Source organism: Pecten maximus, unplaced genomic scaffold, assembly GCF_902652985.1.
Source record: "Pecten maximus unplaced genomic scaffold, xPecMax1.1, whole genome shotgun sequence".
Classification (NCBI taxonomy): Eukaryota; Metazoa; Mollusca; class Bivalvia; order Pectinida; family Pectinidae; genus Pecten; species Pecten maximus.
The window spans coordinates 1,216-16,877 of record NW_022980880.1 but is presented as its reverse complement, the minus strand read 5'-3'; the positions used below and the strand labels follow the sequence as shown (position 1 = coordinate 16,877).

The 15,662-nt window shown below is 45.2% G+C and overlaps 1 long non-coding RNA gene across 2 annotated transcripts in view; it reads left to right on the top strand.

The window, feature by feature from the left end:
* The window catches only part of LOC117319785, a 29,183-nt gene extending 13,940 nt beyond the window's left edge, over positions 1–15,243 (top strand). The window contains exons 4-7 of one of the 2 annotated variants that reach the window (XR_004530821.1): positions 289–421; positions 1,002–1,210; positions 2,233–2,378; positions 14,817–15,243. This is a non-coding gene — a long non-coding RNA (uncharacterized LOC117319785). The remainder of the gene's footprint in view (positions 1–288; positions 422–1,001; positions 1,211–2,232; positions 2,379–14,816) is intronic. The other variant, XR_004530822.1, reaches the window with a different exon arrangement.
* The last annotated feature ends 419 nt before the right edge of the window (positions 15,244–15,662 follow it).

Below are 15,662 nucleotides of genomic sequence, written 5' to 3'. Positions count from 1 at the left end.
TATTATTAGCTGTCCCCTTCTGATCTTGTATTTAATGTGTCACTGTAACACTGTATTATTAGCTGCCCCCTTCTAATCTTGTATTTAATGCGTCACTGTAACACTATCATTAGCTGTCCCCTTCTAATCTTGTATTTAATGTGTCACTGTAACACTGTATTATTAGCTGTCGCCTTCTAATCTTGTATTTAATGTGTCACTGTAACACTGTATTATTAGCTGTCCCCTTCTAATCTTGTATTTAATGTGTCACTGATGGTGTTTATGGAATTTTCTCTTGTTTTACAGATGAGCCAGTTGTCTGATTACTGATGATCCTGGAGTTACATATCACCCAACCCGCCTTAGACTGTAGTATTACAGAGTGTCCGATACCATGATTCCCTATGTGTGGGCTCTAGCGGGGAAGTTCCTGTGCCAGGTGACAGTCTTTGGATTCGTTTTCTGTAGTAGTCTGTTGAAAGCTTCACATTTAAGCCCACCATTATCAGATGGTGGGCTATTCAAATCCTGTTGTGTCCTAATGGTCCATTGACCGTTCATCTATCTCTCCATAAACAATTGTTATCGCTTTTTCTCAGAAAGGGATCTTTCTCAAATTTCATATGTATGTTAATTATGCATATAAGATTTTAGGACGAATCGGAAAATAACGTTAAAAGTAGTAAAGTGATCTTTCTCAAATTTCAAAAAGAAAAAGAAAATGTACTTAAAGTATAACAGTAGTGAAATGTAAAGTTTAAATATTTTATTTCAACTGTCAACTGGATTATGTTTTAAACTAGTCATGATTGAACTTCTAAATGAAGTTAATTTAAATAAGGAGTTTGTTTTCCATTTAAAAATTGTCTTTTTTTGTGTCATTGTTGCTGCTCTATACAATTAAACACTGTCTAGTACAGGTACAAACATTTAACAAAATTATCTTAATTAAGCAGATTTATCTACATCATATAATTATATTGTATGTTTGATCATTTCTTGGTTTATTTTGTATAAAGTCCTATTAACAGCCAGGGTCATATAAAGACTTGCCAGGTTTTGGAGTTGGAGGAAAGCTTTTTTAAGAGTACCCAGATAAAAACCACTGGTCTACGGTCAGTACCAGGCAACTGCCCTGTGTGGGTTTTGAACTCGCAACCCAGAGGTGGAGGGCTTAGTGATAATTTGTCAGGACAACTTAACCACTCGGCCACCAAAGGTATAGGAGGTATTTATCAGCAGGGTCATTGAAATCAATTTTTTTAGATCCACTCATGTGATGTGATGAGTGCAGTGTCGTGTGCCATGGAGGTTGTTTTGATAATATCCGAAACAGACCTGATTTCCGGGGGGTAATGACTGTTATTAAGTATTACATCATAATTAGATTACTGCTCCAAAGGATCCCAGTGGAAAGAAGCCTACTGCTCCAAAGGATCCCAGTGGAAAGAAGCCACCAAGCATTGGATGGGTTATCCCAGGAAAAGGCCATAAACAGATGTATTTATGATTATTGTGAATTATCTCCTCAAGAGTGAACAATCACAAAATTACATGTATATTTATTGGCCCCCTATCGTAACAAGTTTTCCTAACCATCCATTCGGTATTTAACAACAAAATTTGTCAGCACTCGAGCGACTTCATTCCTTGAAGGATTTCTTTTTTGTAAAAACATCAAACTTTTTTGCTCAACTGGCCAAAATGGCTAAGTGAACTTATGCCATGTGGCGGCGTTCGTCGTCTGACATCTGTCCATCTGGTATCAACTATTCCTGTCATGATATTTTGCTGATAGGTTCCTTGGATGAGACCCAACAAAGTTTACAAAAACAAATGTCCTTGACCCATATTCAAGGTCACAGAGGTCAAATTCCTTCAAACATTTAAACGACTCCACATTGACCAAGACTTCAAGAGTCATGAGATTTGGTTGAAAGGTTCCTTGAATGAGGCCCCACAAAGTTTGTGAAAATAAATTACCTTGACCCATATTCCGATACCTAGTGTGATGGTATTTGGCCAAAAGGTCACTTGGATGAGTCTTGATAAAGTTCCAAATTTACCTTGACCTATATTCAGGATCACAAGGTTAAATTGCTTAAAAGACTTCTTCTGGTTCACTTAACCTTTGACCCAGACCCAGATTATTTGATAGATTAGAAATCATATTGCTTATAGTCAATGGATGTATCAAATACATGGGATGTTTGTTTGTTCATCTAAAGCAATTTGATTTATATTTTCCAGATCCATTGGTTGTGGGAGTCATATGTGGAAAGCTAGATCCTGATGACAGTATTTGAAGTCTGATGTAGCATATTTCATCTTAAGCATAATTACTGCTGCTGCTGGAATGGACGTGTTTTCAACTGTTTAATTTACACATTTACCAGGTAATATTATCAGACCTATATAGTTGCAGTGTATGAAAATTCCTTAGACAATATGTCTACAGAAAATTGAAATCCCATAGCCCAAGTCATTTTTCCATAGACCAATTTTGTAAACTGTTTAAAGTAGCATATATAGCTGCATCACGCAAAAGCTTGTATCATCCAGTTTATACTCACTCAAATGTTTAAAGCCAATAACTTGCTATTCTCTAATTTCATATGATCGTTTGTCAGAAAATATAGGAATGTTTCTTACATGAATTGAAATGTATGTCAGGACTCAAACTTGTCATAGCCAATTGCTATAGCTTCTTGCCATCGGACCACCTTTACTATTGAACACTGTAGTTGACTTGAAAATTTCATTGCTTAGCTTGTTTGTTCCTTTTAAATATATTTTAATTCTTTTAGCGTAATTAAAATTCCTTATAAAGTCATACAGTCTGAAAATACCATTTGAACAGTGCTGCATTTCAATTAGAAATGTTTGATGCTTTCTGTTTCATTGAATACTAATATAAATGTATTTATGCACTTGAAATTTCAGGGTATCCAGGTGTCTAGCATCCAGGGTTAATGACTAATATATACATGTATGTTATCATAATGTAAAAATGATATAATACCATGGCCAGTTGTATATGTGTGTATAGTATAATTATACACTGTAGTTAACCTTGGCTATTTGTTAATACTTGTTAATACCAGCTTGTAGCGGTATATGTTACCTAAGTTTTACCCTACAATGCCAAAATTTATCAAAATTTGTACGATGTATTAATGTTGTTTGACTGAAGTGGGTATATTGTTGTGTACTGTATTATAACATAGCTGGTTGTTTCAGAGCGATGAATGCCTGATGAATCAGGGCATTTATGAAATGTAAAAAATGGATGTCCAAATTTTAAGACCACAATTTCAATCTCATTTCATTGTTTTGTTTCCATAATCAAACATTTTAGATAGAGAGTACCAAATGAGTTGGTATACGTAGATCACTGGCGATCTGAGATCCAGATTGATGGTGACATGACAAGGTCACTCAACTGACTAGTACATCAGTGATCCAAGGTCCAGTGTCAGAATCTCAGTAATTTGTCATACATACTCTTTCATACTGTGACATACAAGTAGCTCTGCCTGACATACTCTGGCATACACTGCCATACCCTGCCATACTCTGACATACTTTGCCATACTCTAGCTGACATACACTGCCATACTCTGCCATAATCTGCCATACACTGCCATACTCTGCCATTCTCTGCCATACACTGCCATACTCTGACATACACTGCCATAATCTGCCATTCTCTGCCATACACTGCCATACTCTGCCATACTCTGCCATGCTCTAAACATACTCTGAAATACCCTGCCACACTCTTACATACTCAATCATACTCTAACAACTATCACTGTTACCCCTGGACAAATTCCTTCCTGGATCATCAGAAACCCAAGACATTAAGCTGTTGTATATGACTCGAACAGCATTAGCAGAGTTACGGGGCTTTCCAATGATGTTCTGGATGTTAGGAAGGTAGGCATCCCAGCTACAGAAATGTTCTCTTTAGCAATAGACTTATGTGATCATCACAACATCCTAGCTACAGAAATGTTCTTTTTAGTAATAGACGTGATGTCTCATCATCACAACATCCCAGATACGCCTGTACACCTGTCCATCTGGCTGTCTAATTTGTTGGCCTCAACACCTGTCTGACTTGTCAAATAGACACCTGTCTAACTGGTCAGCCTCGATGTCCATCTAACTTGTCGGCCTGGACACATGTCCATTAGGTTGGCCTCGACACCTGTCTTACAGGTTCACCTTGACACCTGTCTGTCGGGATGGCCTTCACACCTGTCTTACAGGTTCACCTTGACACCTGTCTGCCAGGACAGCCTTGACACCTGTCTTACAGGTTCTCCTTGACACCTGTCTGTTGGTACGGCCTGGACACCTGTCTTACTGATTCACCTCGACACCTGTCTTACTGGTTCACCACGACACCTGTCTAACTGGTTCACCTCGACATCTGTCTGTCGGGAGGGCCTTGACACCTGTCTTACTGGTTCACCTCACGCCTGTCTGTCGGGACGGCCTCGACACATGTCTTACTTGTTCATCTTGACACCTGTCTAACTTGTTCACCTCGACACCTGTCTTACTGGTTCAACTCGATGTCTGTCTTACTGGTTCACCTCGACACCTGTCTTGCTGGTTCACCTCGACGTCTGTCTGATGGTTCACCTCGACAATTGTCTTACTGGTTCACTTCGACAATTGTCTTACTGGTTCACCTCGACACATGTCTTACTGGTTCATCTTGACACCTAACTTACTGGTTCACCTTGACACCTGTCTTACTCGTTCACCTCGATACCTGTCGTACTTGTTCACCTCAAAACGTGTCTTACTGGTTCACCTCGACACCTGTCTTACTGGTTCGAATCAACACCTGTCTTACTGGTTCACCTCGACACCTGTCTGTCGGGACGATCTCAACACCTGTCTTTCTAGTTCACCTCAACACCTGTCTTACTGGTTCACCTCAACACCTGTCTTACTAGTTCACCTCGACACCTGACTTACTTGTTCACCTCGACACCTGTCTTACTGGTTCACCTCGACACCTAACTTACTGGTTCACCTCGACACCTGTCTTACTGGTTCACCTCGACACCTGTCTTACTGGTTCACCTCGACACCTAACTTACTAGTTCACCTCAACACCTGTCTTACTAGTTCACCTCGACACCTGACTTACTTGTTCACCTCGACACCTGTCTTACTGGTTCACCTCGACACCTAACTTACTGGTTCACCTCGACACCTGTCTTACTGGTTCACCTCGACACCTGTCTTACTGGTTCACCTCGACACCTAACTTACTAGTTCACCTCAACACCTGTCTTACTAGTTCACCTCGACACCTGACTTATTGTTTCACCTCGACACCTTTCTTACTGGTTCACCTCGACACCTAACTTACTGGTTTACCTCGACACTTGTCTTACTGGTTCACCTCGACACCTGTCTTACTGGTTCACCTAAACACATGTCTAACTGGTTGACCTCGATGTCCATCTAACTTGTCGGCCTAGACAGCTGTCCATTAGTTTGGCCCGTACACTTGTACATCTGTCTGTTGGGGCGGCCTCGACACCTGTCTTACTGGTTCACCTCGACACCTGTCTGTTGGGACTGCCTCCACACCTGACTTACTTGTTCACCTCGACACCTGTCTTACTGGTTCACCTCGACACCTGTCTTACTGGTTCACCTCGACACCTGTCTTACTGGTTCACCTCGACACCTGACTTACTGGTTCACCTCGACACCTGTCTTACTGGTTCACCTCGACACCTGTCTTACTGGTTCACCTCGACACCTGTCTTACTGGTTCACCTTGACACTTGACCTACTGGTTCACCTCGACACCTGTCTTACTGGTTCAACTCGATGTCTGTCTTACTGGTTCACCTCGACACCTGTCTTGCTGGTTCACCTCGACGTCTGTCTGATGGTTCACCTCGACAATTGTCTTACTGGTTCACCTCGACAATTGTCTTACTGGTTCACCTCGACACATGTCTTACTGGTTCACCTTGACACCTGTCTTACTCGTTCACCTCGATACCTGTCTTACTTGTTCACCTCAAATCGTGTCTTACTGGTTCACCTCGACACCTGTCTTACTGGTTCGAATCAACACCTATCTTACTGGTTCACCTCGATAGCTGTCTGTCGGGACGGTCTCAACACCTGTCTTTCTAGTTCACCTCAACACCTGTCTTACTGGTTCACCTCGACACCTGTCTTACTGGTTCACCTCGACACCTGACTTACTGGTTCACCTCGACACCTGTCTTACTGGTTCACCTCGACACCTGTCTTACTGGTTCAACTCGACACCTGTCTTACTGGTTCACCTTGACACTTGACCTACTGGTTCACCTCGACACCTGTCTTACTGGTTCAACTCGACACCTGTCTTACTGGTTCACCTTGACACTTGACCTACTGGTTCACCTCGACACCTGTCTTACTGGTTCAACTCGATGTCTGTCTTACTGGTTCACCTCGACACCTGTCTTACTGGTTCACCTCGACACCTGACTTACTGGTTCACCTCGACACCTGTCTTACTGGTTCACCTCGACACCTGTCTTACTGGTTCACCTCGACACCTGTCTTACTGGTTCACCTTGACACTTGACCTACTGGTTCACCTCGACACCTGTCTTACTGGTTCAACTCGATGTCTGTCTTACTGGTTCACCTCGACACCTGTCTTGCTGGTTCACCTCGACGTCTGTCTGATGGTTCACCTCGACAATTGTCTTACTGGTTCACCTCGACAATTGTCTTACTGGTTCACCTCGACACATGTCTTACTGGTTCACCTTGACACCTGTCTTACTCGTTCACCTCGATACCTGTCTTACTTGTTCACCTCAAATCGTGTCTTACTGGTTCACCTCGACACCTGTCTTACTGGTTCGAATCAACACCTATCTTACTGGTTCACCTCGATAGCTGTCTGTCGGGACGGTCTCAACACCTGTCTTTCTAGTTCACCTCAACACCTGTCTTACTGGTTCACCTCGACACCTAACTTATGGTTCACCTCGACACCTGTCTTACTGGTTCACCTCGACACCTGTCTTACTGGTTCACCTCGACACCTAACTTACTAGTTCACCTCAACACCTGTCTTACTAGTTCACCTCGACACCTGACTTATTGTTTCACCTCCACACCTTTCTTACTGGTTCACCTCAACATCTGTCTGTCGGGACGGCCTTGACACCTGTCTTACTGGTCCACCTCAACACCTGTCTGTCGGGATGGCCTCGACACATGTCTTACTTGTTCATCTTGACACCTGTCTAACTTGTTCACCTCGACACCTGTCTTACTGGTGCACCTCGACACCCGTCTTACTGGTTCACCTCGACGTCTGTCTTACTGGTTCACCTCGACGTCTATCTTATGGTTCACCTCGACAATTGTCTTACTGGTTCACCTCGACACATGTCTTACTGGTTCACCTTGACAGCTGTCTTACTGGTTCATCTCGACACCTGTCTTACAGTTTCGCCTCAACACCTGTCTTACTGGTTCACCTCGACACCTGTCTTACAGTTTCGCCTCAACACCTGTCTTACTGGTTCACATCGACACCTGTCTTACTGGTTCACCTCGACACCTGTCTTACTGGTTCACCTCGACACCTGTCTTACTGGTTCACCTTGACACTTGACCTACTGGTTCACCTCGACACCTGTCTTACTGGTTCAACTCGATGTCTGTCTTACTGGTTCACCTCGACACCTGTCTTGCTGGTTCACCTCGACGTCTGTCTGATGGTTCACCTCGACAATTGTCTTACTGGTTCACTTCGACAATTGTCTTACTGGTTCACCTCGACACATGTCTTACTGGTTCATCTTGACACCTAACTTACTGGTTCACCTTGACACCTGTCTTACTCGTTCACCTCGATACCTGTCTTACTTGTTCACCTCAAAACGTGTCTTACTGGTTCACCTCGACACCTGTCTTACTGGTTCGAATCAACACCTGTCTTACTGGTTCACCTCGACACCTGTCTGTCGGGACGATCTCAACACCTGTCTTTCTAGTTCACCTCAACACCTGTCTTACTGGTTCACCTCAACACCTGTCTTACTAGTTCACCTCGACACCTGACTTACTTGTTCACCTCGACACCTGTCTTACTGGTTCACCTCGACACCTGACTTACTGGTTCACCTCGACACCTGTCTTACTGGTTCACCTCGACACCTGTCTTACTGGTTCACCTCGACACCTAACTTACTAGTTCACCTCAACACCTGTCTTACTAGTTCACCTCGACACCTGACTTACTTGTTCACCTCGACACCTGTCTTACTGGTTCACCTCGACACCTAACTTACTGGTTCACCTCGACACCTGTCTTACTGGTTCACCTCGACACCTGTCTTACTGGTTCACCTCGACACCTAACTTACTAGTTCACCTCAACACCTGTCTTACTAGTTCACCTCGACACCTGACTTATTGTTTCACCTCGACACCTTTCTTACTGGTTCACCTCGACACCTAACTTACTGGTTTACCTCGACACCTGTCTTACTGGTTCACCTCGACACCTGTCTTACTGGTTCACCTAAACACATGTCTAACTGGTTGACCTCGATGTCCATCTAACTTGTCGGCCTAGACAGCTGTCCATTAGTTTGGCCCGTACACTTGTACATCTGTCTGTTGGGGCGGCCTCGACACCTGTCTTACTGGTTCACCTCGACACCTGTCTGTCGGGACTGCCTCCACACCTGACTTACTTGTTCACCTCGACACCTGTCTTACTGGTTCACCTCGACACCTGTCTTACTGGTTCACCTCGACACCTGTCTTACTGGTTCACCTCGACACCTGACTTACTGGTTCACCTCGACACCTGTCTTACTGGTTCACCTCGACACCTGTCTTACTGGTTCACCTCGACACCTGTCTTACTGGTTCACCTTGACACTTGACCTACTGGTTCACCTCGACACCTGTCTTACTGGTTCAACTCGATGTCTGTCTTACTGGTTCACCTCGACACCTGTCTTGCTGGTTCACCTCGACGTCTGTCTTATGGTTCACCTCGACAATTGTCTTACTGGTTCACCTCGACAATTGTCTTACTGGTTCACCTCGACACATGTCTTACTGGTTCACCTTGACACCTGTCTTACTCGTTCACCTCGATACCTGTCTTACTTGTTCACCTCAAATCGTGTCTTACTGGTTCACCTCGACACCTGTCTTACTGGTTCGAATCAACACCTATCTTACTGGTTCACCTCGATAGCTGTCTGTCGGGACGGTCTCAACACCTGTCTTTCTAGTTCACCTCAACACCTGTCTTACTGGTTCACCTCGACACCTAACTTATGGTTCACCTCGACACCTGTCTTACTGGTTCACCTCGACACCTGTCTTACTGGTTCACCTCGACACCTAACTTACTAGTTCACCTCAACACCTGTCTTACTAGTTCACCTCGACACCTGACTTATTGTTTCACCTCCACACCTTTCTTACTGGTTCACCTCAACATCTGTCTGTCGGGACGGCCTTGACACCTGTCTTACTGGTCCACCTCAACACCTGTCTGTCGGGATGGCCTCGACACATGTCTTACTTGTTCATCTTGACACCTGTCTAACTTGTTCACCTCGACACCTGTCTTACTGGTGCACCTCGACACCCGTCTTACTGGTTCACCTCGACGTCTGTCTTACTGGTTCACCTCGACGTCTATCTTATGGTTCACCTCGACAATTGTCTTACTGGTTCACCTCGACACATGTCTTACTGGTTCACCTTGACACCTGTCTTACTCGTTCACCTCGACACCTGTCTTACTGGTTCACCTCAAAACGTGTCTTACTGGTTCATCTCGACACCTGTCTTACAGTTTCGCCTCAACACCTGTCTTACTGGTTCGCCTCGACACCTGTCTTACAGTTTCGCCTCAACACCTGTCTTACTGGTTCACATCGACACCTGTCTGTCGGGATGGCCTCAACACCTGTCTTTCTAGTTCACCTCAACACCTGTCTTACTGGTTCACCTCAACACCTGTCTTACTGGTTCACCTCGACAACTGTCTTCCTGGTTCAACTCGACACCTGTCTTACTGGTTCACCTTGACACTTGACCTACTGGTTCACCTCGACACCTGTCTTACTGGTTCAACTCGACACCTGTCTTACTGGTTCACCTTGACACTTGACCTACTGGTTCACCTCGACACCTGTCTTACTGGTTCAACTCGACGTCTGTCTTACTGGTTCACCTCGACACCTGTCTTACTGGTTCACCTCGACACCTGACTTACTGGTTCACCTCGACACCTGTCTTACTGGTTCACCTCGACACCTGTCTTACTGGTTCAACTCGACACCTGTCTTACTGGTTCACCTTGACACTTGACCTACTGGTTCACCTCGACACCTGTCTTACTGGTTCAACTCGATGTCTGTCTTACTGGTTCACCTCGACACCTGTCTTGCTGGTTCACCTCGACGTCTGTCTGATGGTTCACCTCGACAATTGTCTTACTGGTTCACCTCGACAATTGTCTTGCTGGTTCACCTCGACACATGTCTTACTGGTTCACCTCGACACCTGTCTTACTGGTTCACCTCGACACCTAACTTACTAGTTCACCTCAACACCTGTCTTACTAGTTCACCTCGACACCTGACTTATTGTTTCACCTCGACACCTTTCTTACTGGTTCACCTCGACACCTAACTTACTGGTTTACCTCGACACTTGTCTTACTGGTTCACCTCGACACCTGTCTTACTGGTTCACCTAAACACATGTCTAACTGGTTGACCTCGATGTCCATCTAACTTGTCGGCCTAGACAGCTGTCCATTAGTTTGGCCCGTACACTTGTACATCTGTCTGTTGGGGCGGCCTCGACACCTGTCTTACTGGTTCACCTCGACACCTGTCTGTCGGGACTGCCTCCACACCTGACTTACTTGTTCACCTCGACACCTGTCTTACTGGTTCACCTCGACACCTGTCTTACTGGTTCACCTCGACACCTGTCTTACTGGTTCACCTCGACACCTGACTTACTGGTTCACCTCGACACCTGTCTTACTGGTTCACCTCGACACCTGTCTTACTGGTTCACCTCGACACCTGTCTTACTGGTTCACCTTGACACTTGACCTACTGGTTCACCTCGACACCTGTCTTACTGGTTCAACTCGATGTCTGTCTTACTGGTTCACCTCGACACCTGTCTTGCTGGTTCACCTCGACGTCTGTCTTATGGTTCACCTCGACAATTGTCTTACTGGTTCACCTCGACAATTGTCTTACTGGTTCACCTCGACACATGTCTTACTGGTTCACCTTGACACCTGTCTTACTCGTTCACCTCGACACCTGTCTTACTTGTTCACCTCAAATCGTGTCTTACTGGTTCACCTCGACACCTGTCTTACTGGTTCGAATCAACACCTATCTTACTGGTTCACCTCGATAGCTGTCTGTCGGGACGGTCTCAACACCTGTCTTTCTAGTTCACCTCAACACCTGTCTTACTGGTTCACCTCGACACCTAACTTATGGTTCACCTCGACACCTGTCTTACTGGTTCACCTCGACACCTGTCTTACTGGTTCACCTCGACACCTAACTTACTAGTTCACCTCAACACCTGTCTTACTAGTTCACCTCGACACCTGACTTATTGTTTCACCTCCACACCTTTCTTACTGGTTCACCTCAACATCTGTCTGTCGGGACGGCCTTGACACCTGTCTTACTGGTCCACCTCAACACCTGTCTGTCGGGATGGCCTCGACACATGTCTTACTTGTTCATCTTGACACCTGTCTAACTTGTTCACCTCGACACCTGTCTTACTGGTGCACCTCGACACCCGTCTTACTGGTTCACCTCGACGTCTGTCTTACTGGTTCACCTCGACGTCTATCTTATGGTTCACCTCGACAATTGTCTTACTGGTTCACCTCGACACATGTCTTACTGGTTCACCTTGACACCTGTCTTACTCGTTCACCTCGACACCTGTCTTACTGGTTCACCTCAAAACGTGTCTTACTGGTTCATCTCGACACCTGTCTTACAGTTTCGCCTCAACACCTGTCTTACTGGTTCACCTCGACACCTGTCTTACAGTTTCGCCTCAACACCTGTCTTACTGGTTCACATCGACACCTGTCTGTCGGGATGGCCTCAACACCTGTCTTTCTAGTTCACCTCAACACCTGTCTTACTGGTTCACCTCAACACCTGTCTTACTGGTTCACCTCGACAACTGTCTTCCTGGTTCATCTTGACACCTGTCTAACTGGTTCATCTTGACACCTGTCTAACTGGTTCACCTCGACATCTGTCTGTCGGGAGGGCCTTGACACCTGTCTTACTGGTTCACCTCACGCCTGTCTGTCGGGACGGCCTCGACACATGTCTTACTTGTTCATCTTGACACCTGTCTAACTTGTTCACCTCGACACCTGTCTTACTGGTGCACCTCGACACCTGTCTGTTGGGTCGGCCTCGACAGCTGTCTTATTGGTTCACCTCAATACCTGACTTACTGGTTCACCTCAACACCGGACTTACTGGTTCACCTCAACACCGGACTTACTGGTTCACCTCGACACCTGACTTATGGGTTCACCTCAACACCTGTCTTACCGGTTCACCTCGACGTCTGTCTTACTGGTTCACCTCGACATCTATCTTACCGGTTCACCTTGACACCTGTCTGTCTGGTTCACCTCAACACCTGTCTTACTGGTTCAACTCGACACCTGTCTGTCGGGACGGCCTCCACACCTGTCTTACTGGTTCACCTCAACACCTGTCTTACTTGCTCACCTCAACACCTGACTTACCTGTTCACCTCAACACCTGACCTACTGGTTCACCTCGACACCTGTCTTACTCGTTCACCTCAACACCTGTCTTACTGGTTCACCTCGACGTCTGTTTTACTGGTTCACCTGAACACCTGACTTACTGGTTCACCGCGACACCTGACTTACTGGTTCACCTCGACACCTGTCTGTCGGGACGGCCTCAACACCTGACTTACTGGTTCACCTCGATACTTGACTTAATGGTTCACCTCAACACCTGACTTACTTGTTCACCTCGATACCTGACTTAATGGTTCACCTCAACACCTGTCTTACTGGTTCACCTCAACACCTGTCTTACTGGTTCACCTCGACACCTGTCTTACTGGTTCACCTCGACACCTGTCTTACTGGTTCACCTCGACACCTGTCTTACTGGTTCACCTTGACACTTGACCTACTGGTTCACCTCGACACCTGTCTTACTGGTTCAACTCGATGTCTGTCTTACTGGTTCACCTCGACACCTGTCTTGCTGGTTCACCTCGACGTCTGTCTGATGGTTCACCTCGACAATTGTCTTACTGGTTCACCTCGACAATTGTCTTACTGGTTCACCTCGACACATGTCTTACTGGTTCATCTTGACACCTAACTTACTGGTTCACCTTGACACCTGTCTTACTCGTTCACCTCGATACCTGTCTTACTTGTTCACCTCAAAACGTGTCTTACTGGTTCACCTCGACACCTGTCTTACTGGTTCGAATCAACACCTGTCTTACTGGTTCACCTCGACACCTGTCTGTCGGGACGATCTCAACACCTGTCTTTCTAGTTCACCTCAACACCTGTCTTACTGGTTCACCTCAACACCTGTCTTACTAGTTCACCTCGACACCTGACTTACTTGTTCACCTCGACACCTGTCTTACTGGTTCACCTCGACACCTAACTTACTGGTTCACCTCGACACCTGTCTTACTGGTTCACCTCGACACCTAACTTACTAGTTCACCTCAACACCTGTCTTACTAGTTCACCTCGACACCTGACTTATTGTTTCACCTCGACACCTAACTTACTGGTTTACCTCGACACCTGTCTTACTGGTTCACCTCGACACCTGTCTTACTGGTTCACCTAAACACATGTCTAACTGGTTGACCTCGATGTCCATCTAATTTGTCGGCCTAGACAGCTGTCCATTAGTTTGGCCCGTACACTTGTACATCTGTCTGTTGGGGCGGCCTCGACACCTGGCTTACTGGTTCACCTCGACACCTGTCTGTCGGGACTGCCTCCACACCTGACTTACTTGTTCACCTCGACACCTGTCTTACTGGTTCACCGCAAAACCTGTCTTACTGGTTCACCTCGACACCTGTCTTACCGGTTCACCTTGATACCTGTCTTACTGGTTCACCTCGACACCTGTCTGTCAGGACGGCCTCGACATCTGTCTAACTGGTTCACTTCAATACCTGTCGATTTGGTTGACGTCTGTAGATCTGTCCGTTATAAAAACACCGCTGATCTTTACGAGAGGCGTTTTAAAAGATTTTAATGATTTTGATACTGTTCCACTTTTAGTTCATCTCTTTGAAGTAGAGCGAATGTCTGTACCCCGATTGTTTGGTTTTGCTTCAACACAAAATAATCTCATTGTCATTCAAATTGTTTTTGTTTTTTACTAAGCCTTTTAATCCTGTTTAATCACAATAAAGTTGATGTTTGAATAGCATCACGTTAAATTGAGACAAACGAAATTATCAGTTGTGTAATCATTTGAACTTGATACACAGGTAGCTCAATGAAGAGTTCTCAGACTGAGGGATCCAGGTTCGAATCCTGGCCTGTGTAGTTAACATGTGCAATTGAAATTTCTTTAAAATAGAATTAAGTATTAAAGTTATAAATATGGTATTACCTTGGAATTTATATTGAAACACTTTTAGTCCCCATTTGGTGGCCGAGTTAAAATATATATTGTACATGTATGTTTATGTAATAGGAAAGGAAACATGCACGGCCAAACTGAGGTTTGAACCCGGGACCTCCGAACACTAGGCAGATGCTGATGATCAGCCCAGTCCAGTCCCACTACATTCCTCCCTCCTTCAACAAAGTCTTTGACCCTATTCCACCTCCGTGGGTATTTAGTTGAGTGCCAAATGTAACACGAGAGGAAATATATACGGCCAGACCAGGGTTCGCACCACGGACCTTTGAACACTAGCCGAATTATGCTCTCAAATTGAGCTACCTGGTCACCGACCATCAACCTGGACCAGTTCCGCTACATTTATATAGGTATGTTAATGACCTATATCAACAGATTTTAACATGTTTTCTTATTTAATTATATCTTTATGAAAGTGTATATACATGTTTTACTTGATAATAAATTGTTTTAAACGAAATAAACAGATCACAAAGTCGATGCTCGTTCGATTTTATTAGCCCACCATCATCAGATGGTGGGCTATTCAAATCGCCCTGCGTCCGTGGTCCGTCGTCCGTCCGTCCGTCCGTCCGTCCGTCCCTCCGTCCGTCCGTCCGTCCCTCCGTCCGTAAACAATTCTTGTTATCGCTATTTCTCAGAAAGTACTGAAGGGATCTTTCTCAAATTTCATATGTAGGTTCCCCTTGGTGCCTAGTTATGCATATTGCGTTTTGAGACCAATCGGAAAACAACATGGCCGACAGGCAGCCATCTTGGATTTTGACAATTGAAGTTTGTTATCGCTATTTCTGAGAAAGTACTGAATGGATCTTTCTCAAATTTCATATGTAGGTTCCCCTTGGTGCCTAGTTTTGCATATTGCGTTTTGAGACCAATTGGACAACAACATGGCCG